Source organism: Cryptomeria japonica, chromosome 3 (genome assembly GCF_030272615.1).
Source record: "Cryptomeria japonica chromosome 3, Sugi_1.0, whole genome shotgun sequence".
Taxonomy (NCBI): Eukaryota; Viridiplantae; Streptophyta; class Pinopsida; order Cupressales; family Cupressaceae; genus Cryptomeria; species Cryptomeria japonica.
In genome coordinates, this window is record NC_081407.1 from 60,686,841 (window position 1) to 60,711,148 (window position 24,308).

The window sequence follows — 24,308 nt, forward strand, 5'->3', positions numbered from 1 at the left end:
TTTGGGCGAATTAATCCGCTTTATGTGCACATCATTTAAAATTTTCAATTTTTTATATAGTTTTCAACTATATATTTAACTTGATTTTAACTTTGATTTTTCTCTGATTTTTGGCCTGATGCCTCGCCATGTGGCGGTCTCTGATTCATTGATAGGGTCCACTGGGTGCCACCTTGGATGACACCTCATCAATCTGCCACCTCACTACCTCGTCACTGCCACTTGTCAGCCACCTCAACACCATGTCATCACCACCTATCTGCCACATCACTGGGACCCGCGAGCTGGATCTCCACCTGGACTGCCACGTCATCTTTTTCTACTTCGCAATGGGTAATGTGTGTGCATCTTCGGGCTTCGAAATCACGCGTGCCGTCAGATCATCTTGAACCTGCAAGGTCTTTAACCTTTGTTTTTCACACTTGCTTTTCGCTATTTCATGAAGGGTATTCTTCGAGCATCTTCCCTTCGTGAATCCACACGTACCATAGATCTTCGACAACTTGCTCGACCTTTAACTCACCTTTTCTCTGCAAAACTCGCCTGCCTCAGGATCTATGCCTGCGTGGGGTCCACCTGGTCGCCACTTGTCAGCCTCCTCGGTTGCCTTGGGATCCATACCCATACGTGTGGGGTCCGCTTGGGCCTAGCCAACACCATCCATCAAAAGCCTCCAAGGCTTTGACACTATGGTAGTGTGGAGTTGTGCTTATAAACACTAAAATTTTCCCTTCCACAACCAATGTGGGATAATGTGTTTCACCCAGAAATGCATCCTTTTGAAGTTTCTAATGCAGCAACACGACCCCTGGCGATTGAGTTTTCTTGGAAATTTCGTTAATGCCTTTTGACTCCATGCTATAGGAAAAGAAGATTGGCATTTCATTTTATTTATGCTTTTTAAACCTTCCAAACTCTCCACGTTGAAGGATGGAAACATGTTTTAGATGCCCTTTACCAATGCCAATGGTGTTTGCTGGCGAATTTTAAAGTCTTGTAGCAGCTATGTGAGGGAAATGTTGACTATGCACCTGCCCTAATGCCATTGGCATTTGCTTTAAATCCACGCACTCTCCCACTCTCCACGCAGGAGACTAAACTGTTGATTGCATTCATTTGAAAGTTTTTTAATGCTGCTATTTTATCAACTATGTGCCAAGTCAAACATTCCAACGAAATTATCTTCTGCTCAGAGATGCTCCATGTTAAACTCCACACACCACGTAGGGGGTTTTATTGGATTTGATTTGCTTAAATGTTTCCCTCCAAACTCCACGCAGGGGATGAGGGAGGACTGTTGATTCATTTTGCATTACTATGTTTTAGATGCCCTTCCCCAACCATTGTGTGCCACAGGCAGAGAGGAGTTTAGCATTAAGATGATGGAGTATAGCGATACACCTACTCATTGCATTTGATTGAAAGTTTTCTAAGGATTTCACACCATGTTCCCTCTCCTCCACCATCCACGCAGGGGGGCATTTTATTGCTTGGAAATTTCTACCTTTTCCAATTTCACTCACCATGCAAGGAGCATGTCTCTACTTTTGGCAAAGCCACGCAGGAGGATATCTGGATTTAAAACCAATTACATTTCCTGAGAAAGGTTTGATCATGTCCCATGCCATACACAGGAGGAGGGAGGCCATACAAATGTCTGCATTGGTATAAACTTCAAAGCTACCCTCTTCATCATCCACGTAGGGCTTCATTTTGCATTTCGGTGTTTTCTAGGTTTCTGAAAGCTTTGGTAGCTTTCCTTGTCTGTTCCACATGAAGGGAGGATGTTGGCAATAGAGCTCCACACCACATTCCACTTACTAAGATCTGCTTGCAACTTACTCATATCTGCATTCTTCTCATTGAGGTTTCTTTTAACTCTGTCATCTCCATCATCATCCCTTCCTTCTCTGCATTTAAAACACTGCATTCCTTCTGAGCAATTTCAATCAACTCTTGTTCCTTCTAAAATTGCAAGTTTGCATTTGCTAAATCAATTAGCTCTTTTTCCCATTCTTGTAATTTCTTGATTCTCAATTCCATTTTCTTTTGTCGCCCTTCTAACTCTGGTGGTGATGAATTTCCATTACTTGCCACATCCCATTTCAAAATTGCTCCAGTATTTGCGTGTTTACCATGAACACGTAAAATGCCTTGGTTGTTTTGACTACAAGAGGCATTCCCATTTTGCATTATCCTCTAGTGGGAAACATACAAGTATTCTACTCCAACTATGGATGTCAATATTATTCTGGAAATGCTCATAGGGCCAAGTCGCCAATAAAATAATAATGCACAGGCATGAGCCAGGTCGGGCCCCAAAGTGGGTCCGACTAAAAAAAAATTTCATTTTCATGCAACTAACCTCTGAAATACCTTAGGAACCTTAAACATACCTTTGGAATCGATCGACATCATTTTTGGATCACCAAACTAAGTTTTGCAACTTTGAGGCACTTGTGCCACATTTTCGCATTTAATCACGAAGACATAATTTTCAAACTGGTCAAAACAGCTTTCTGAACTTTGCCATCTGAGAGGCGTGTCCTCTAATATACAAGCATGAACTCTACCAAACAATTTCTCAAGACGAATCCCGAGCGAAGAGATATTAATGGTCAAAAATGACCAACTGGCTTTGTTGACACTGCGGACCTGATGAAGTCAATGTGCAGGCAACACATGATGCCTTTCTTGAAAATACCAAATGATCTCTATAGACCCTCAAATCTGAGACACAGGTACCTTGAAGTACATATAAAAACTTAGAATACTCATTTCGACCAGAAGTCTGGCTGGGTGCAAATGGTGCGCTCATGAAAATGGCCACTTTAACTGATTAACAATGAAAGTACGGATCATTGAAGCATATGGCTTAAAAAACCCTTTTGAAAACTGATCAAACAGATTGGTAGAGGCTTGAAACTTGAAACATAGCTTTTCATTTATACCAACAATAACCTAGAAAAAACATTATGTCATGACACTTGTAGAGGCAACTATTGCATTTATGCAAAACAGGGCTCCAACTAGGTCCTGAAACAGGGACTTGTCAAACCACACCACCTGCAAATGGATTTAGCTTTGAAAAATGAGCAAATTGATTCATAAAGACTTGAATATTTTTATGATGATTCACATTTATGCATATAATTGAATCCATTTTAAATTTTACCATGACAATCAACAGGGCAAAACATATAAACACCCAAAGTAGGTAGGTTAGTAAAATCTGCATATGTGCCTAAAATGCACTTTCAACTCACCCCTAGAAATGGGTACCTAATAAATTGATCCAAATTGAATTCTAAAAGTTTTAAAACACTTCATTAACTAAATGAAAGGTGTAGGACATATTTCCCAAGCCTTGCCCTTTGAAAATCACTTGGCTCCATTTTACCCTCTCTCTAACTAGGCCACCTGAATGAGATTAGGCGCCTTTCTAAAAATGCAATATCAAAATTTTGAAATGGGGCTCAAAAATTGACTCAAATTTAATGAGTCCCAACAACCCCTATTTTCTTATATATAAAAATAGAGTAAATGTTCATGACAATAAGGAATGAAACTTATCAAAAACAGATTTAAAGTCCTGCATAAAAGTTTTCATGGCCAATGTCCATGACTCAAGTAAAGAGGTAGCAACCTCACTTTCTGTCTGCATCTAGAATACCAGTTCTTCCATAGCATCAATGGTACTCATCTCTTGAGTTATTGTGATAGCTTCCAGATTGAGAAAACACTTCTGAAGAATTTGCAGTCTTGGTAATACGACTAGTTGAAGCTCTTGCAAATCTCCGGTCCGGTTGCAGATTTTTGATTCCATCTTGGCATTCTGAAGTTGATAGTGATGAATTGTTTGCCCATATGTAGTGAAGGAATCATATGGCATCTTTAAGTTGCTTATATATGCCTATAACTCCGATTGGAGTTTATCTTTTTGTTTAAGCACATCATCACAAAATAGATGGGGTTGGTAGATTTTACTCAACAATAATTTTCCCTCATGCATAGCAACACTGATATCCTTTTGCTACTTCAAAAGTTGTGTCTGGAGCTCATTCAGTTTCTTGACTAAGGCAGTGTTGAGTGCCTTTTCATGATTCTTCTTTGCAGTGGTTGCAACAACATCTTCCAAGCATTGTACTTGGTCCTCCACTACGGTACAAAGAAGTTTAAGCTTGGACAAAGAGGAATCGGTATTGGGGAGGTTAGTACTAGGAATCAGACTAGTAAGGGTGTCAACCATAGTTTGAATGACATCCTATTTCATCTTCCTCCGCAATGTTTCCAGTCTCTCCTGTGCAAGTTTTATGCTTTGAAGAAGCTTAGACTCATTTGCTAATTGAAGATCAATAGGACTGGTGGTATCAACCTGTTTGGGTTGATCACCGGTTGCCTTAGGAGTCTTTGCTTGTTTTCTCTTCTCTTCTTTCTTCTCCTCTTCTACTTTCTTCTTATCCTCTTCTTTCTTCTTTTGCTCCTCTTTCTGCTTCTCCATTTCTTTTCTCTTCTCCTCTTCTTTTCTCTTCTCCTCTTCTTGTTTCCTCTTCTTGTTTCCTCTTCTCCTCCTCTTTCTTTTTCTCTTCCTCTTTCCTCTTGTCTTCCTTTTTCTTTTTCTCTTTCTCTTTTCTCTTATCTTCTTCTTTCCTTTTCTCTTCCTCTTTTCTCTTGATATCTCTGGCCTTTCTTTTTCCACTTTCTCTTTCTCCACTTTCTCAGCCTTTTCCTTGTCTTGTTTATCTTTCTCTGTGTCCAGAGTGACATCCTCAACATCTAATGCTTCCACATCAATAGGATCATTTTTCTCTGTCACTCTTTCCCCTTCACTGTCAAATGCCTCATCCGGTTTGCCTGATGGTAGGTCAGGTTCTTGTTCAGCCTTCATAGTGGCCTCAGACACTTGGTGTAACCTAACAATAGCTTTAGCATGTAAATGTGTGTCCTTTTCCACTTTAGAAGCTCTACCTTCTAACAGTCTGAGTCTTCTCCTTCTCATGAAAAAGAGGCCTTTGTTCTTATCCATTATCTCAAATAATTCTGAATTAGAAGCATCAGGAAAATATTGTGCAAATTTTCTCCTTGATCTCCTATTCTTTCTCAATGGAAATGCACCATTTATTATCCAAAGAATTGTACAAAGAATCAGGTGTAACCGATCTAATTTCTGATGGCGACCGGTCATTAACACATAAATATTTAATGATTTCCTGCTCTACTTCTTCTTTCTCACTATTAGTAAAATCATCAAAATACTCCTTTAAATCATCAAGCACTTTCCTCCTAATATTATTAATAGTCCTCTGACAATGTGTCATCGGTTTATTAGAAGAGATGACTATATTTACTAGTGCTGAAGTTGTAGGTGCATTACCGGTAGATTTTGCCTTCTTGCTTGATTGCCTTGTCTTCTTTGGTTGTATCTCTGGTTCATTGTCCTCTGACTCTGGTGAGCTATTTTTGGTTTTTCACTTCCTCTCAAAGACTTTAGTAGGAATAACCTCAGGTTTCTTCTTAACAGGTGACCTCTTGGTCACTTTTGGACTGGCAGAGGTAACCAGTGTAGATACCGATGGCATTGATTTATCCTTTTTCTATTTGGTTCTTCAACCGATGTTACCCTCTCCATGTAGGTACCGGTTTGCTTTTTCTTAGTATCCAGTGGTGAGGCAAGTAGGGTAGAGGCATACCCGATCAACATGTCATTCACCACTTCATAACCCATAGGTTCAACTACTTCCTTTCTGGGTTCCACCGCTTCCATTATGCATTCATCTGTCTTTATTGTGAAGTAGATGTCATCTTCATACTTTTTCACTATATCACCAGATATCCTTATTCTCTGGTTCATCTTCCACTTGAATTCATCAAAATACTTATTAAGAACCTCAGGATATCTAGCTCCCACTACTTGAAGACTTTCCCTAATTTGCTTGGAAATCGGTTGGTCAGTAGACCATTGAACATCACCTACTCCAGGGAAATAGCCTTGAAAGTATAAGAATAGACCATCCAAAAGTTGTCCAAACCTGAACCTTAGAGAATTGTCCTGTTTGATGGACTTCAGGTTCAATAGAAATTGCTTCTGTAGATAGGTACAAAGATCAAATGTAGTGTCTTCCTTAATCATTTCGTAAGCAGTATTCACCATAGCAGTAGGGACAGAGTTCATTCTGCTAGCATAGAATATCCGATAGCCAATCACCATGCAAGCATACTTCACCAGATCATCTTTGATGGTGTTGATGGTCATCGCCTGTTGGTCACTCAGAGAACCACCGAGCTTAGTCATTTTAGTCTTGGTGACCTTCCTTAGTGGAGGTACCTCTCCAATGTTGCAAAAATTGGTGATGACATGAATTGCCTCCAGTGTGATGTCATGCATGTGCTTGAGGTACATCTTATCACCATGTACTCTGCTGAGGATGATGTGGATATGATCTTCTGTGAACTCTTCCAGAAAATATACTGCATTATATAGTTTCATCTTCTCAAGGACACTGTACTCCGGTTTGATCTTCTTATCATCCCCACATAGTAGGCTTAGCTGGGAATGATTCACCAAGGATCCTATGTCTTCCAATTTACAGTCAATATACCCTGAAATATCTTCCTCAACAATAACTCTAGCGGGTATTTGGGATAGGGCATTGTATTTCATTTTCCCTTGAATAAATTTAGTTGAATCTATAGGTGCACTAGAACTAGAGTGCGATGCAGAATCCATGATAAGAAAGAAATTCAAGAAATATCTTCACAATTCAAAATTTAGGGTTTAGCAATGTCACCCACAATACACCACTTCAGTTGCAAGATTATCTCTTAGTGTTCTTCACTGATAGATTGAAAAATATCTTTGGATTCCTTTGCAAGATTTTGAATTCACTTTGAATCACTAGATGAATCGCTCTTTGTCACTCTGCACTTGAAAATTCTTCGCTCAAAAATAGATCAGTGAAAATGATGACCAAAATCCTTTTAAGCAGACTTTTCACCTACCATAATAAATGCATCACCATTAGGGCACAAACCCTAATTTTTCCTTTTACCACTTCAAATCTTCTGCCAATTGACAGGAAACATATACTGGTATAAACTGAGGGTTTGAAACATTTCACTGATTTCTTCCCCCTAAGCTTTTCTGAAGCTCAGTTTGCCGATTCAGAGACTTCCACACTAGGTGCAGAAACTGGTTCATCCTATGACACTTCTTCTAGTTTATTTTTCCAATTTTTATTCATTTTTGTTTGAACAGTTTCAACATCAATCTTCCCTTTTGGACTGATCAATATATCATCTGATAGGTTCTTTCTCATTCTGCAAGTTCTGGCAGTGTGTCCTGATTTGTTGCAATGATAGCATACCATTCTAGGTGTTCTACATGGTCCATTATTCATACTACCATTCTTCCTTCTGCATGTTGCACTAGTGTGACCACTACCACGATAGATCAAACAGGTTGCTCTCTAACCGGTTGCCTTTTGATAACCACCTGACTGATGGTCATAGGTATTGTATCGGTTGGGATTCCAGTTCACAGAAGGTTCCAGGATAACTCGTTGAGTCCTTGGAGGGTATCTCCTAGTGTTGTGCAAAACTGACCTGCATTCAAATGCTCTATGCCCAAACTTGTTGCATGCATAACAGTTTCCATTAAATCCATTTGATCTAGGCTTATTGTTTAGAAAATAAGGAAAATTGTTGTAGGTCTTGCTTCTACACACATTAGCAGTATGTCCTTCTTTGAGACAATTAAAGTAAACATGTTTAAATTTTTTCTTACCTTTATCCTTGGATGTTTGTTGCTTCTTTGATGCTTCATCTTTTGTTCTAGAGGTCTCACCTTCCTCATACCCAGAGAAACCAATTCTAGTGGTATTCTTTATTGGTTTTGCCGATTCTAGCTTTTTCTCTAGCTTAGCAGTACTTTGATTGAATTTGGCAAGTATCTCCTTTGACTCAGTAAGTTCCTTGGAAATAGCAGCATTGGATTCCTTCAAGATTGCATTCTCAGAAATAGCCATGTTTAGTTAACCTTGCATTTCTTCTTTTTCCACTTTACTCTCTTGGAGGTGAGCGGTAAGGGCATTGATTTCTTGCTTCAGCTTGGAGATCTTGTGATCTTTGTCTTTTACTAGATCTTTAGCTTTCCTTCTATTCTCAAGCTCTTGACACATTCTGATAATCAGTCCTTCCAATTCCTTTCTCAAGTTGGCTTTAGATTCATTTAGTTTTTCAACTTCTTCAACTAGGGCATCCATATCTGCTTCAACAGAAGAGCTATTTTCAGTAAGTTCCATCATTTTCTCAGCATGCTCTCTTCATTTGGCCAAAGAGGCTTTATACTTGACTTTGAGTTCATCATATACTCTCTTAGTCTAAGTGAGATGATGAGTAAGTTCCCTCACACTGTATTCCCCCATATCTCCTTCCAAGTGGTTAGACTTATAGAAAGGTTGTCTCTGATACCAATTGATGATACTAAGAGGGGGGGTGAATTAGTATACCAAAAAATACTATAAACAAACTCTTAAACAAATTAGTAGATAATCGGTACAGAAGATTCACTAAAAAATCAGTTAAGATAAATGCAAACCAAATAGAAAACAAAGCATTCACCCACAAGAGCACAATCACCATAACACAAGATATTTGACATGGCAACCCAAATGGGAAAAACCACAGTGAGTAGAAACTCACAAGTAACTATCTGTAGAATAGAAACTAGACTAGTTAAGGTCAGACCGGTTAAGGTCATAAAATGTTCTTCACTAGAACAAATCCTATTAGGAATCTAGATCTATGTAAGGAGATAAGTCCTGTTAAAGACTACCTTGTTAGAGGATTTCAGATCCACAATTGTGAACCACCTTGTTAGAGGATTTACAAAGGCTTTGATGGGCCTACCTGGTTAAGGGTTTCAGACTTGTCAAAGATATTAGTAATCAACAAGTGAGTGATCTAGCTAATAGCACAGTCTTCTTAATTAGATCCTTGATAGCTCATTATTAATGCATCTTAGCATTAATTCAATCTTCAATATCTCCACACTCTAACTCTTCACACAGACCTAATCTTCTCTGCAAAGATCGCACATAACCTTATCACATATCTCTCATACATCATACATGCAAACCCTAGACATGATGTCCTTATAAAGGAATCTGATTTCATGTCGGTCCAATAGGATTAGACTACAAGTTCCTAGGTTTAGTGCATTTGGACATATTTGGTAACACAATACAAAATCATCACCAAAGTGTCGGTGGATGATAACTCATCACGGAGTAATACCAGTTAATACAATATACCGATTACCAGTTGTAAAAAATGAAGACTAGAAAATGTTAACTACTGCTTTGTTCCTTCATACCGCTTGAGATCCTCGAACTGCTTGAGGTATTCATACCGCTTGGGTCTTCATACTACTTGGGTCTTCATTCAATTTGTGACTAGTAAACATCTTCTGTAAAAAACTTACAGTTTAAAGACTATAATACACAATACACAATATTGGTTGGAACAATTACCGATTGAGTCATAACTCATACATAAAGAAAGTGTGTGTCCATCATGAAGAAAGTGTGTGTCCATCAATGACAATCAAAACATCATCAAAATGTCAACAATGTACACTGTACAAGTGGTTTCCTTCCATGTCCCAATAGGCCATGATGGTAGCATGGAGGGAAGTCATGGGGCAACCATTTTACACAAAACTGCTATATACAAGCCAAAATTCGTTGTTTGCAAACCAAACCAAGAAAACACCAATAAACACTACCTAGAAAGTTTGAAATGAATTAAAAGACTCTAAAATAAACCAAAGAAAATCAATCCATTACTAGATCAATGGATTCAATCCATTAGTATTTACAATATGAGCAAAATAAGCCAAAATGATGACAAACAGTCCAAAAATGAGTAGTTCCAGATTGTTGATCTTACAAAAACAATACTCCAACCTTGGTAACCATGCAAGAGAAGGTTTTTATAGTCTTCCCCACATGTGGAGGAATTATTGGGCATTGAAAATCCCCAATTCCATCACTAAGCATTTTAGGACAAAAGTTGTCATGACAACTTTTTGCAAATTTGCACTTTTTGCACTTTTTGCTTTCCTAACCTATGAAACCTATTCTAAGTCATTACTCATGACTTTTCAAGCATTCCTAATACTACTTTAACCCTCCCTAATGCCTATACCAATTTTTGACACTTTTGACCATCAATAAGGTCAATTACTTACTCCAACCACTACCTAGGTATAAAATGCAAACCTAAGAAGAATTAACTCAATCTAGGCCTACATTTTACTCATCACACTCACTCTTGGACCCTCCTGGAGTCCTTATTCAATACCTGACTTGGCTAAGTTTAGTACAAGCCAAAATTGAGAAAAGACTAATAGCCTAAGTCCTAGGTGCTCTTGCACCAGATGTCCAATGTGTCTGTGAGTAGCTTTTCCATTTTCTCTAGACTAAGGACACCTTGGGGGTTCACAACAACCATGTCATCCATAATCTTATCCATCTCCTTGGCCACATCTTCAATAGGGGGATAGTTAATATCATTACCCAGGCCCATCAGGGGGAGAGAGCTCATCACCTATTCCACCATCTTTAAATCCAAGTCAAAGTTACCAAAGTCTAGGGATTTGTTATCAGAATTTTCCTCACCCATGAAACCCTTAGTGTCCATGTTCATAGGGGCCGTATCCTTAACATCAACAAAATATTGGGTTTGCATCTCAAAATTGCTAGTTTCAGCGACACCAATAGTGGTCAGGACCATGGGGTCCCTATTCATATCCACATCCACAACATCCTCATCAGGGGACCCCATAGTGGTATTAGGGTCCTCTTCCTCCTTGTCCCCGATGGGGTCCTCCTCCAAGTCAATATTTTTGATCATAGGGTTCTTCTTTTTGTGCAAGATTTTGGATTCCAATATGGAGGATCTCCTTTTAACCTCAGAATCAGGGGAAGGATTGTCATTCTCAGCATCCTCAAAGGATGAATTCTCATCAAAGACAATAGGTTTGCGTTTAACAGGGGTTTTACCTTTGCCCTTGGAAAGGGAGTGGGAAGAGCTGGGAGAGGCAGACATAGTCAAACTGGGGGAGACTACAGATAAGGAAACAATAGAGGCAAAAGTAGGTAGAGACATGGAGAAGCTGGTCATAGAAAATCATCCATGAGGATACTAGAAAAACCTAGGGAAGGTCATAGATAGGGTGACAAGCTGTTGAGGAGTAGGCATGGGGGGTTGAGAGAGTGAGAGGTTTTGGGGGGGAAAGGGCCTCACAAAATTTATGCAGCCTGTAAATGAGGCCCTGGTGAAGGAGGTAGGGTCGCTTATCCCCATGCTTGAGATCCATGGCGTCTTTAACAAAGCTTTCAAAGGAATGCAGTAAATAAAAGGGTAGACGGAGCAAATCATTATTGCAGAAATGATTCAGAAGGGGCAAATGATAGTAGTAATATACCTTGTGCCTGTCCTTGAGAGTGAAGTACTTCATGATCATAAGGTAGATCATGTTCCATAGGTGTTTGATCTCCTCCCAAGAAAACCCACCCTGGAGTTTGATAGGTTCCTCGCAATTGCGGAAGAAGCATTTCAAATCTTTTCTATTGGCAACATGGCTGGTGTGCTTCTAGCATTGGCCATCAAGGGCTAGCTTTATAGCTTGGGCAATAGTCTCCTCAGAGACATCATCAAAAATGTCTCCCACTGAGACACACCTCCCAAAACAGGAGGAGGAAAAAGCAACCAAGAGTTTCTCATCGTGTCCCTATAGACATTCCAAAAAATCAACAACCCCTCCTTCAACATAGAAATTCCAGACCAGGGGGTCATTTTTGAAATCATCCAGATTATCTGGTTCATATCTAACTCTATCACCCCCCATATCCTCTGCCAACAGAGCTTATTTAGTCATGAAAAAAACATTCTCTAATAAAATTGCAGAGACCCTTCGAGAAGCAAGCCGAGAAAAGATAATGGGAAGTATGTGAGCCCAACATCAATAAATGAGACATGAGGTTGGGTGCATGGGAAAAATTGAAATAACTTTTAGAAATGATTTCTTGGTTATGAGGCATGAAGAGATAGCAAATACCGATGGAAACCAACATGTTACCAATCCAATCGTACCTCATCATGATGTTGTAAGCCTAAAGGAATTATCAACAAAGCAGCGTGTCCATCACCGCCAGCCTAGCCGAATGAGTCACCACCACATCAGCATAGATCAAAGGGATATTCTCATGATTTGAATTATAAAACCAAAACCTCCAGATGACCCCAAGGGAAGAGAGGAGAGTAAGGAAAACACTTGGCAACAACTCAATCATTGGTAAGAATTTTGGATTTCTCTTCCTGAAGAAGGAAGTTAACATGGTTCGGGAGGGAATTATGGCTCCTCCAACATCTCAAGCCTAAAATATTTAGGCCAATGGTTGTTAGGGCATCTGCCACTATGTTGTCTTCCCTATAGACATGCATAATTTTAAATGAATCAGGCCCGAAGATGAGCCCCAGGGTGTCCTTGATGGTTTCCTCAATAGTCCAATTAAGCCCATTCCGCCCTTTGACATCATCAATTATGAGCTTGGAGTCACCCTCAATGTCCATAATCTTGATTCCCATGGTGAGGGAGAGACGAATTCCCCAGGCTAAGGCCATAGCTTCAGCCCAATTAGAGGAATGCCCATTCAGGTTACCCGCATAAGAAGCAATAAGGGCCCCCAAATGGGTTCTGATAACCCCTCCACTAGCAGCCATACCCCCCCTGGAAGCCCTGTCAAAATTGAGTTTGAAATGTATAGACGGAGGGGACCAGACCATGTTTTTCCTTAGGAGTCTCTTAGAGTAGTCAACAAAAGAGAATGAGGGGGGGATGTTCCAACATCTATAACTTTCTCAGTCCCAGGTAGAGGGGGGCTTGGAGGCCAGTCAGGTTTTAGAAACAGAGATATTCTGAAGAAGCAACTTAAGGAATTGAGCAACACAGTTTCCACATAGGCCTCTTTGTCTCTGAATATCCTGTCATTCCTTTCCTTCTAGATACTCCAGCTCACATGAGGGGGGATCTGCTTCCACAGTTGCTAGATAAGGGGGTTGGAAGAGGGGCCCCAAAACTCCTGGGACAAACTTAAAAAATTGTCATTCATAATCCAACAGAGATTGAGCTTGTTGTAGACCATTCCCCAGAGCTCCTGAGTAAAGGCACGATGGAGGAAGAGATGAGTAGGACTTTCCTAATCATTTTTGCAGAGGATGCATCTATTAGGGAATTGGAATCCCCGCTTGACCAAATTGTCTTGGGTCAAAATTTTGTTGAGGAGAGCAATCTACCAAAATAAATTAACCTTAGGAATGAGTTGGGGATTCCAGACCTCTTTCTAGATAGAGGTGTAATTAGGTTCTCTTAGCAAGTTGTTGTAGGCATTTCTAACAAAGAAGTCTCCATAAGGGTCCCATTTCCAAATGAATCTATCTTCCCTAAGAAAAAGGGGGAGGAATGTACCAGCCAAAATCTTCTGGAGCTCTCTAGCAACAGGGAGGAGGAAGGGATGATCAATCTAGCAGTCCTCCAAAGCCCTCCAAGTGCAGTAACTGAAATAATCACTGACTCTTTCTCCAAAGAAGCTTTTTGCAGCATCCTAGAACGTTCTAAGGGAGGGGGAAGAAGCAAGGGGTTTCTCTCCCAACCAACAATCCTCCCAGAAAATAATATTTCTTCCATTTTGAATAAGCCACCTCATACCATGGGACAAAGGGTCCCTGTAGCTCAAGATGTTGTTCCAAATTTTGGAACCTCTGGGAAGGCCCTCCTCTTTCAGAACAAAGGAAAATTCCCCATTACCTAGGTATTTGGCCCTAATGATTGTGCTCCAATCTGCATCCTTATTCAAAATCTTTCAGGCAATTTTATTCATAAGGGCCTTATTGAACCTGAAGATCTTGCGGGTTCCCAACCTGCCCATGGCCTTCAGAAGAAAAACTTTTTCCCAACCCACCAAGGTGAGTCTCTTCTTTTCTTCCATTCCTATCCAAAGGAAAGTATTTTGGATATTCTTTAGCTTAGCAGCCATAGTTGTAGAAATATTAAAAAGGGAGAGGAAGTACATAGGGATTCCCTAGAGGGAGGAGGGGAGTAGCTACAATTTCCCAGCACTACTGAGGAATATACCTTTCCAACCAGACAACATCTTCTACATTCTTTCGAGGATAGAGATTCATAAGGAATTAGAGACATCTTTGATAGTCAAAGGGAGACCAAGGTAGGTGCCAGAGAGGGAGGTCCTTTGACAACCAAGGATTATGTAGACTTTATCTTGGAGTTGGACATGAGTGTGAAAGAAGTAAATGTTTCTCTTCTCATAGTTAATGTATTGGCCAGAGGCCAAAGCATAAGAGTTGAGAAAGGATTTCCAAGCCTTAGCTTCCCACACAAAGGAGATACCAAAGAGAATAGTGTCATCGACGAACTATTGCAGAACATTAGGAGGCATCGTAGAGGTAGGTTTGATGCCCAGGAGAGCTCCCATGCAAACCATGCAGTTCAAATTAGAATCCAACACTTCAACAAGGATGATGAAAAGGTAAGGGGAGAGAGGATCCCCTTATCGCAAACCTTTGGAGGCCCTAAACTTCTCCAGGGGGATCCCATTGAGAAGCACATAGTAGGTGATTGCAGATATGCATTCCCCAATATGTTTGATGAGTTTATCTCCAAAACCCATAGTTTTGAGAACTTTGAAAAGGAAGTTCCAGTTGACTCTATCATAAGTCCTAGACATATTGGCTTCCCATGATCTAGACATACACCCTACCACATTGTTCAAATCAACTTCACTAAATCATTTTATTTGTATCACAAGACCCACTAGCACATATGGTCTTAAATAATTATAGAAACAATTCCAAAATAAACTCTTTGTTAGACTGGACTCACAAAAAGCATAAAATATGAGGTGAAACTAGAATTACCTCTTTTAAAACACAACTTCACACATGATAGACTAATGAAAAGGATGCTAAGTCATCTTACACTATTATTCAAATCAAAAGTTGGTTGTTCCTTCACTTCAATATCAGAGAGAATAATATTTCTAATTAGAAACAAAGATATTTTCCTTATTGAAAATATTATTATATAGTGTCCAATTTGCAAGTCTATTCGAAAATCTATTAGCTTCTTTGAAACAATAGGTACACTCAAAATAGTCAAGTTTAACAAGAAATAAACAAACTCTTTCTATTAAATAAACTAATTTACAAGCCATAAAACCATTCTTTTTTAGCATATCGATTAATAACATAGAGTCTCCTTTAATTATAATCTACCTAATGTTTGTTTTAAGGAAAAAGTCATGGTCTAAAGTGAGAGGTTGGATTTTTTCTTCATTATTGATGTCATTCAGAATTAAATTTGAAACTACAATAATTAATTCACAATTAGAGACTTGGAGAACATTACCAATAGTAGAGGCCTCGAGGTTTCCCCTAGATGTGCCATTAATGTTTAATTTTACCAAAGAGATAGGGGTGAAGTAAATTTGATTTTTTAGTTTATTATAGAGCCATGAGCTATGGGATATTTAAAATATTTTGTAATGCTCACCAAAATACCCTAGAGAAAATACACTAACTAACAAGAAAATAGAGATTTAAAAAAAAATATCAACTAATGCAACCATTACCATCATCTAATCAAATGCAATAACTATTCATTATCCAAATAACATCTAACCTTCATAATTAAATTCACATAAGAACATAATGCAAGCGGAATTAAACTCAACATATCAAAGCATCCTCTAGGGCATCTCAAAGTCATCACTTAAACTAACCATAAGCAACTATCATAATATAATAAGAATGATAACACAAATACCACCATAGTCTAAATGAATACTAATCCCTGGCATGATCCATTTTCTAATCTAAAGAATGATTATATCCTTCTACCAAGATTTCTAACCATTCCCCTTGAGTTCATTTTAAAACACCTAAGACTATCATCATATCTAATCATAAGATAATTTATCATATTTCCAACATCACATAGGACTATAAGCATACCATAAATCAATTTTCATTAATGAACCAAGATCACAAGTTACATCATGAATCATTGCATACATTGCCATATAATCATTTACATCAACCTGCTACAAAAATCCATCCAAAGCTGAGAAGACAAGATATCCACATCCACGCAAGAGCATCCAATGGAGAACATCCCAATGGAAGAAAGGCACCAACCACCCGACCATGTGGAACCAAAGGAACCACCCCCCTATGCTAGGAGATGACACAAGATCCCATAACACTCTAGATCTAAGTTGACACCTATCAACCAAAGAGGAAACAACTCTGACACAACCAAGGAAAAACATACCAAACAACCAAGAAACCTCCAGAGGCGACTCAACATCAAGACATAAGGAACTAGGATCGACATGTAGGGAAATATTGTCATCACATGCTACCACATAGGATACACATGAGGAACTGTCTCAACCTTTGAAGAAATCAAGGGAGTTTGGTTTATCCGGTTACCAAATCTACCACCTCACTCTGGTCTCCATTCCATGAGATGGGTATTACAAAACATATTTATTATCTTGCTTAAGTGAGTTACTCTACCCAACCCACCTAACATTAATTATTATGTTATCACTTATCAATTATAATGGAAAACCTCCAATGAGCTATCCAAACGGTCTAGACCCCGTCTCTATCACACAAGAATCCTAGCAGTCTATTCCTCGTGACCTTGACAGACTCATGGAAGCCCACTCCCCCTAAACATGCATCTAGGCCTTAACAACACATGAAATCAAATAAGAAGGTTCACAAATAGAATCTGGCTAACCAAGATCGAATATCATAGATACATAATAAGCCAATAACATAATCTGTATAGGTTACATAAACCATACAACTCATAAAGTAAAGGACCATCATTATAACAAGGTATAAAACATCTTACAACAATTGAAATGATAAAATAATATATCAAATCTCTACTCTAGACATCCAAGAGCACTCAAGAACACAACACAACCTTTGGGTAGACCCCCCTAACAAACTGAAAAATCCAAAAGATCAAACTGAAACTCCAGAAGACCAAAATAATCCAAACAACACATAATAGTGCACATGTTTAGCAGAGTAGCGCATATGTCTTACCCTGCAGCGCATTTGACTGATCCTGAAGCACATTTTCTCAGTTATATAGCACATATACTCAATTCTGCAACACATAAGAAAGATAAAACCATGCATATGTCAAATTTTGTAGTGCATATACTGTTTGTTATAGCACATCCATAACAGACTCAAAAAAACACGGAAAAAGGACTCAATTACGATCTCAAATCTAAAATCACTAAAAAATAATCAAGTCCCAAAACCAAGCTAAGCAATGATGCCCAGAAAATACCAATTTAAGGGTGTAATCAGATCAAAATAACATAGGTCACATAGGAAGAAATCTCCATTCAAAGCTTCACGACAATAAACCAAACTTCACAACAATGGGGTCACTGAAAGCCTCTCACAGGGACCATAGCGAACTCAAATCAAGACTATACTCTACCAAAATTGCAACCAAACACATTCCAGCCAATACCTCAAAGAAAAGAAAAAAAATCAACTCAAGCAAAATGTAGAACCGTATATTCACAACAACAGCCATATCCCCAATTTATTTTCCCATTTTCTAGAGTTAAAGTATAGAATAAAATTTTATGCAAGAAAATATTTCATGAGCCAACTATACAACACTATATCAATGAATTATTTTCCCCATACAAAATTCCTCCAAGATCCAAAATCAAACTCTAGAAAAATTCATTCAAAAAACCAACTCCCGTGAATGCACAAGAAGGCAAATAAATAGAAAACCAGGCCAAAACCATAGAATATGTCGGCCAATCAAAATAATAGCAAAAAGTAATACTTCTTACCAACCCATATAAAAAACCGAGGTAAATATAAATAAAATAATATTTAATTTACTTACCCAATAACTCAACCAATCACACGAAAGGGTAGGTAGAATAATATTTAATCAATCCAAGAAGGTAAATAATAAATCAATTAATAAAATAATACTCATGGGCACAATTAACTATAAAGCCCAACAAATAATTAAATACAATAAACCATGGGCTATAAAAAAATTAAAGCCACAAAAGATATAATCAAAGGCTATATTAATATAATTAAATATCAAAGCCTTATTTATTACAAAGCAATAATAATAATAATACCAATAACAATTCCAAAAGCCCATAAATAATAAATAATAAACATCCAATGACTATAAAATCATTTACCAATATTACTTCAAATATTATTACCAACCATTTATTTATTTTATTATTACCAACTATATATATATATATAAGTCTATTAATTTAATTTAACATTATTAAACTATATAAATTACTTAATCAATTAATAATTAAATCAATGAATACATACAACACTCCAATTGTACCAACAAAAGACAAATCAAGAGATCACTCAACACTGAACAACAACTCACACAAGACTAACAAGGGTAATCAACTTAAACCTAGAGTGTAGAATGGGATTTTATTTCATCTCTGATCAACTTGTCATTGGGATAAGACATGCTCAGACCTGTGAAGCTAGGTGGAGTCGATGTCTGGTACTTGTAAATCTTGCATCCACAAAGCCAAGATACAACTTATATAATATATAATACAGGCAAGTGATAGAGAATTGCAATGGCACATCTTGCTCGCAATGAAAGATGTGACATTGTCCATATCAGGAAGACAGTAGAAGACACTCACAAACAATCAAAAAGTATCATAATCGATCTCACCTAATGAATTAAGGTTATTACATCATAAAATGTCATTAAATCATCGTAAGAGAGTATAAACAACACATAGAAAGAGATACACGTGTCATCAAATGAGCACCTATCATCATAACAACCCATATCACAATCCATAATGTCATCATCCACATGAAATAGTAATGTCAAATGCAATATAATATGTCCAAAATCCTTAATGAAGCATCCAAATCATAAGTAAAATCCATACACATCTACTAAAAGCATCTCAAAGTAGTCTAAGTTATAGCAATATAGTCTATCTATGCACCAAAAAGAAAGACAAATCAGGGAAGGACACTACATATTCCATGCTTTGATAATTTTAGATTCCTATATCAATAAATGCTTATTTTGCTAGGAAGAGAGGATAATATCATTCATCACCATTTCTAATATTGCTAAATCTAATTTATGGATTATTGACTCTTAGAAATGAGAAGAATTTTTGAAGTGTCTTGAATTTCTTTCTCTCCAAATGTGCCAAATAGTCAATGAAGGAATAATAATCTATAGGCTTCGAAAGGTATAATTTTGATTGAGAATCGGTCAAATTTAAAAGAACCTTGAAAGTGAACTAAGTTAAGCACTAAAACATTTGAGTAAACTCCAAAATCAATGCCAATATTTGAGAAAGAATTCATAGTGAAGGAAGAAGTGATCAATAGTTTTAGGATCCTCCAAACAAAGGGGGTAGAGTAAGTCTACATTAATTTTTTTTATTTTTTAAATATTATCTTTGTACAATATTAAGTAAGTAATTTGTTCTAGATGACCAACCAAGAAAAGTAGTTTTCTTTGGGGAGACAAAATTTGTGCTAGCAAAGTTTCATCAAACAAAAGAAGTTAGGTTCTTTATTCAATGAATTTGTATAGCCATATTTTACTGAGTATTTTCTAGAACATGATTTTATCTATTTTAGTTCATCTTCTTTGTTGGAGAATTATTTTTTTCTTTTGATGTTTTAAGAAGTCACATTGGGAAAAATCTTTCTAGACAACCTCTATGCAATAGCAAACATGGAAATCACCAGATAGTCTTCTACTTTCCAATGTTGAATTTTGTTATTAGTGCAATTTATATTCACGAGGCATGCTTTTTAGCTTAAGTTCACTTAGTTGAGCTAACTTTAGTTTCTCTGAGCTAATTTTAGTTCCCTAATTCTATATTAGGTTTCTCTTGCTTTCTTGAAAGTAAGTCTTCACTCATTTGTAATCATCCAATTTCATTATAGGTTAATATCAATATTAGATTCCTCTTTGGATCAATCTCTCTCAATATTGCATAGCATTAATCATGGCCTTTTCTCTTTAGATGTGATAGATGATTTTCTTACAGGTGATTCATGGGTTTGTGGGGTTGAACAAATAACTCCAACATGGTATCAAAGCTCCATATCTAATAAGGTCCTATCCAAATTCTACGAGATCCAACCTTGAGGAGAAAAATCGGCTGATATTGGAGAAAACAAATTCTGGGCTTTCTTCATATCCAAAAAAAAAAACATTCGAGTCATGTAATGCCCTGCCAAGAACCCTAAAGGAAAACAACACAACTAGGCAACTAAAGGGTGAAATAATTTTTTATTTTTTATTTTTTGTTAAAGACTAAGTGCACTAACTATAACCATTGCACGTTTATCAACACAGTAGAAGTCTATCATAAGTTTTCCTAAGGGTAACCAATGAAGATTAATTTCATAGATTATATTAACACCACAGTTAATCCATTCAATTAGATAAATTGAAAACTTAAGTTTAAAACTACACATACATCCAAATTTTATAATAAAGAAATAAAAGTAGTCCAAAGTATTCAATTTCCATAAACCATTTAAACAATAACATTCATTTCACTGACATAATAATATTACAATATCCATAAATACATGGCTTCCAATAATACCACTGATTACAAAGATACTATATCAAGGTTACATAAAAGTCTGATACAATGACCACAAGGTCTCAACTAAATGATGATCTCGAACAAAAGCTGGTACATAAACCACAAACCAAGAAACACCAGTGAAGCCTTTCCTCGCCTGAAGACACAATCTAGAACATTCGATGGGAAGTGGCACTACCACCCGACCATGTGATCCCAAAATGGAACCACCCCACCGTGCTAGGAGATAGTAGAAAAACCCTCAAGCAAGCAAAGTAAGACAAGTACGAAAGGACTACAAGACTCTGCAAACATCCATAGGTCTCGGCCCCCATCCTCGGGTTTCTCCTGGTAACCTCTCCCGAGCCTCGAGTTCCAACTAAGTCTCATGCGGACCCTACCAATCCTTTCGTGAAGACAAGGTGGTAAGTTTGCCATTCCAGGCCTTCTCGTAACATTATGAGCCCTGTACAAGCACTCACCTATGCACGAGGTACAATTAATATTTAATCTACCCACCCCCTAATCAATTATTAGGTTATCACTTTTTACCTAACTCTCGAAGGGTTATCTTGTCATCCACTTTGGGCACGACCCCCACTCGAAAGCCACTCTCTCTCCTAGGACACTAACATGAAATGTTTCTCTCTACGAGAACTCTATGGCGAAACAGACAACCATAAACAATCCTGACAAGCACAGGTGAAGGATACACAAATACCAACCCAAGATTGACCATTTGGACAAAAACACACAATGGCTCATATCAAATAGGTTATACAACAACACCTGGTCTAGGAGAAATAATAACATAGGACACAATGACAATTTAACCAAAATACCAATGGAATTTAAGCTTGACTGAAAACACAATATACGCAAGATCCTATTACAAGCAATATTTCCTTAAAAATAGCCAAAAGCATAAATAACAAGCAATTTACGAATTTCTAGATAACAAGAATTTACAACTATTTAATACCAAAAAAAACCATCTTGTCATTTGTCCAAAAAGATTTAAAATAAAAATAATTTTCCTAATGTATTTTCAACATATTTATAGAAATTAACATTCCAAACTGTAATTAAATAATATTTAAAATATTATAATAACTACCAAAAGAAAACATATCTAATATATAAATATATATACACACACACACACAGATATATATATATATATATATATATATATATATATATATATAATATAACACATAATAAAATTTATTTATCCAACCCCTGGGTACGAAACCCGAAACAGTCATACCGCAGTATGCACAGGGTTTAGAAATTAATTTAAAAAAATTAAAACCACTTTAAAAATGTGTAAAAATCCCTTATCACGGTAGCCTAAGCTACCGCTGGTAGCTAGTACTACTGTCTGGTAGCATTGCTACCATCCGGTAGCAATGCTACCATCGGTAGCTAGTACTACCATTTGGTAGCACTGCTACCGTCGGTAGCACTGTGTACTACTACCGTAGGTAGTTTTTTTTTTTTTAATTAATTAATTTATTTTTTATAATTATTTTATATATATATATATTAACAGAATAATAAAAACAATATTTTTCCAACAATTCCATTTTAATAAAATTTTAACAGTAATAATAAAAAACAATATTTTTCCAATAATTCCCTTTTCACAGAATTTAAGTAAAATAATAAAAAACAATATTTTCCCAATAATTCCATTATCACAAAATTTAATCCTTCTTCATATATATATATTTTTTAAATTTAATTAACCCAAATAAATTTAATGTGTAATTAAATTTATTTTCTTAAGGTAATTAAAACCATTTCACAGGTAAATACCCTTTCTCACAAATCTTGCAATTTCCATGCATCCTAAAATCTTGACAAATTTTCTATAATAATTTGTCTTAATTTTCTCAAAATTACATACTTCCCATAAATTAGAAATACACATCAGGGATGGATTTTAAAACAAAGCTCGAATTCACCAGAAGAGGGTTTGTATTTAAAAATAACTTTACACACACACATCAATAAGAGAAAAATAGAAATATTTACTAAAAACCCACAACTAAGAATTCATCCAACCTGGTATAGCTTTCCTGGAAGAGATCTGTAGAAGAGCCCTAATCCCTTCAATAACTTCCAATAAATTTCTTCACCTAAATTCTTGACCCGTTCCTCTGCAACTAAAATAAAGACCTAACCCCTATTTAAACTAAAATTCTAGGTTCAATAGCTTTTTCACAAAAAACCTAAATTTAGAATAATAATAATTTTTATTTTATTTTCTAAATTTATCACATGCAATAATTAAAAAAACATTATTCTTTCTTTTCTTTTCTCATGCACATTAATTAATTTTCTAAATAAAGAATTAAAACAATATTTTAATTCTAATTAATCCTTTTATTCATTTATTTAATTATAACTTTAGAAAATAATAAATACAATTAATCTAATTTATTTTTAAAATAAAAATATATTTCTAATACCATGCAGCTTAATTTAATAATTTCTTTAATTAACTAGATTTATAATCTCAATGCATAAACAATACAATAATGAGATAATTTCATAAACTTAATTAATTAATTAATTAAATCCACTAAAACACTCAAATTAAACAAATCTCAAGCAATTACCCATAAAAGATAAAATGACAAAATACGAAGACCGAACTAACTGACAAGACAACCAACTGACGACACTCATACGAGTGTAACTGAGTAAAATAGGGTCAACTACTATCTCCTCCGCTTCCATCAGAAAATATAAGACACACTCAGACCTATGAAGCCAGGTGGAGACAATACCCCGTACCTACCCGGTACTTGTACCTGCAATAATCTGCATCACTGAACCACACATGTATATATATACAATATAGAAAACATGACATACACACCGATGAAGGAGAATCGCGGCGTTCCCTGTCTCACCGAAATGAGTGAAGGAAAATCGCCCCCTTGTATCCAATACACTCGAAAACACACAACATATAATTACACATAAAGTAAAATGTCAGTTCATAGCAATAATCCATAAAATGTCATAAATCACAAGTATTGAAATACTGTAAATAAAATATACATCTCATCTCCAAATAAAGCATAATGTCATAAAAATCTGAATAATATATCATGGTAATGTATCTACTGAAAGCAACCAATAATAAAGTATGTGTCTAATGAGATCAAACTAGTAGGGGTACTACAAGTCACTCTTAGTTTTCCAAGATTCATCAACTTTTATGAGAACATTAAAAATTAAAAAAAAAGCTAAAAATAGCACAAGAAAAGAAAAATACCAAGATTTGGCCATAAATTTTTCTTTAGAGATTAAAAAAAATGATTTCTAGGTTTTGTTTATAGCCCCAAAAACTATCTAGGTATTTGTCAATTTTTTCATGCAATGAAAAGATTTTGTAGAAATCAAATTAGAAGGGTCGTGTCTATTGGTTATTAGTTGGCTAAATTTAGCCTTTTTTTGCTATAAATTTTGCATATAGTATTGAAATTGGGAAAACAAGGTATCATTGGAAGCTTG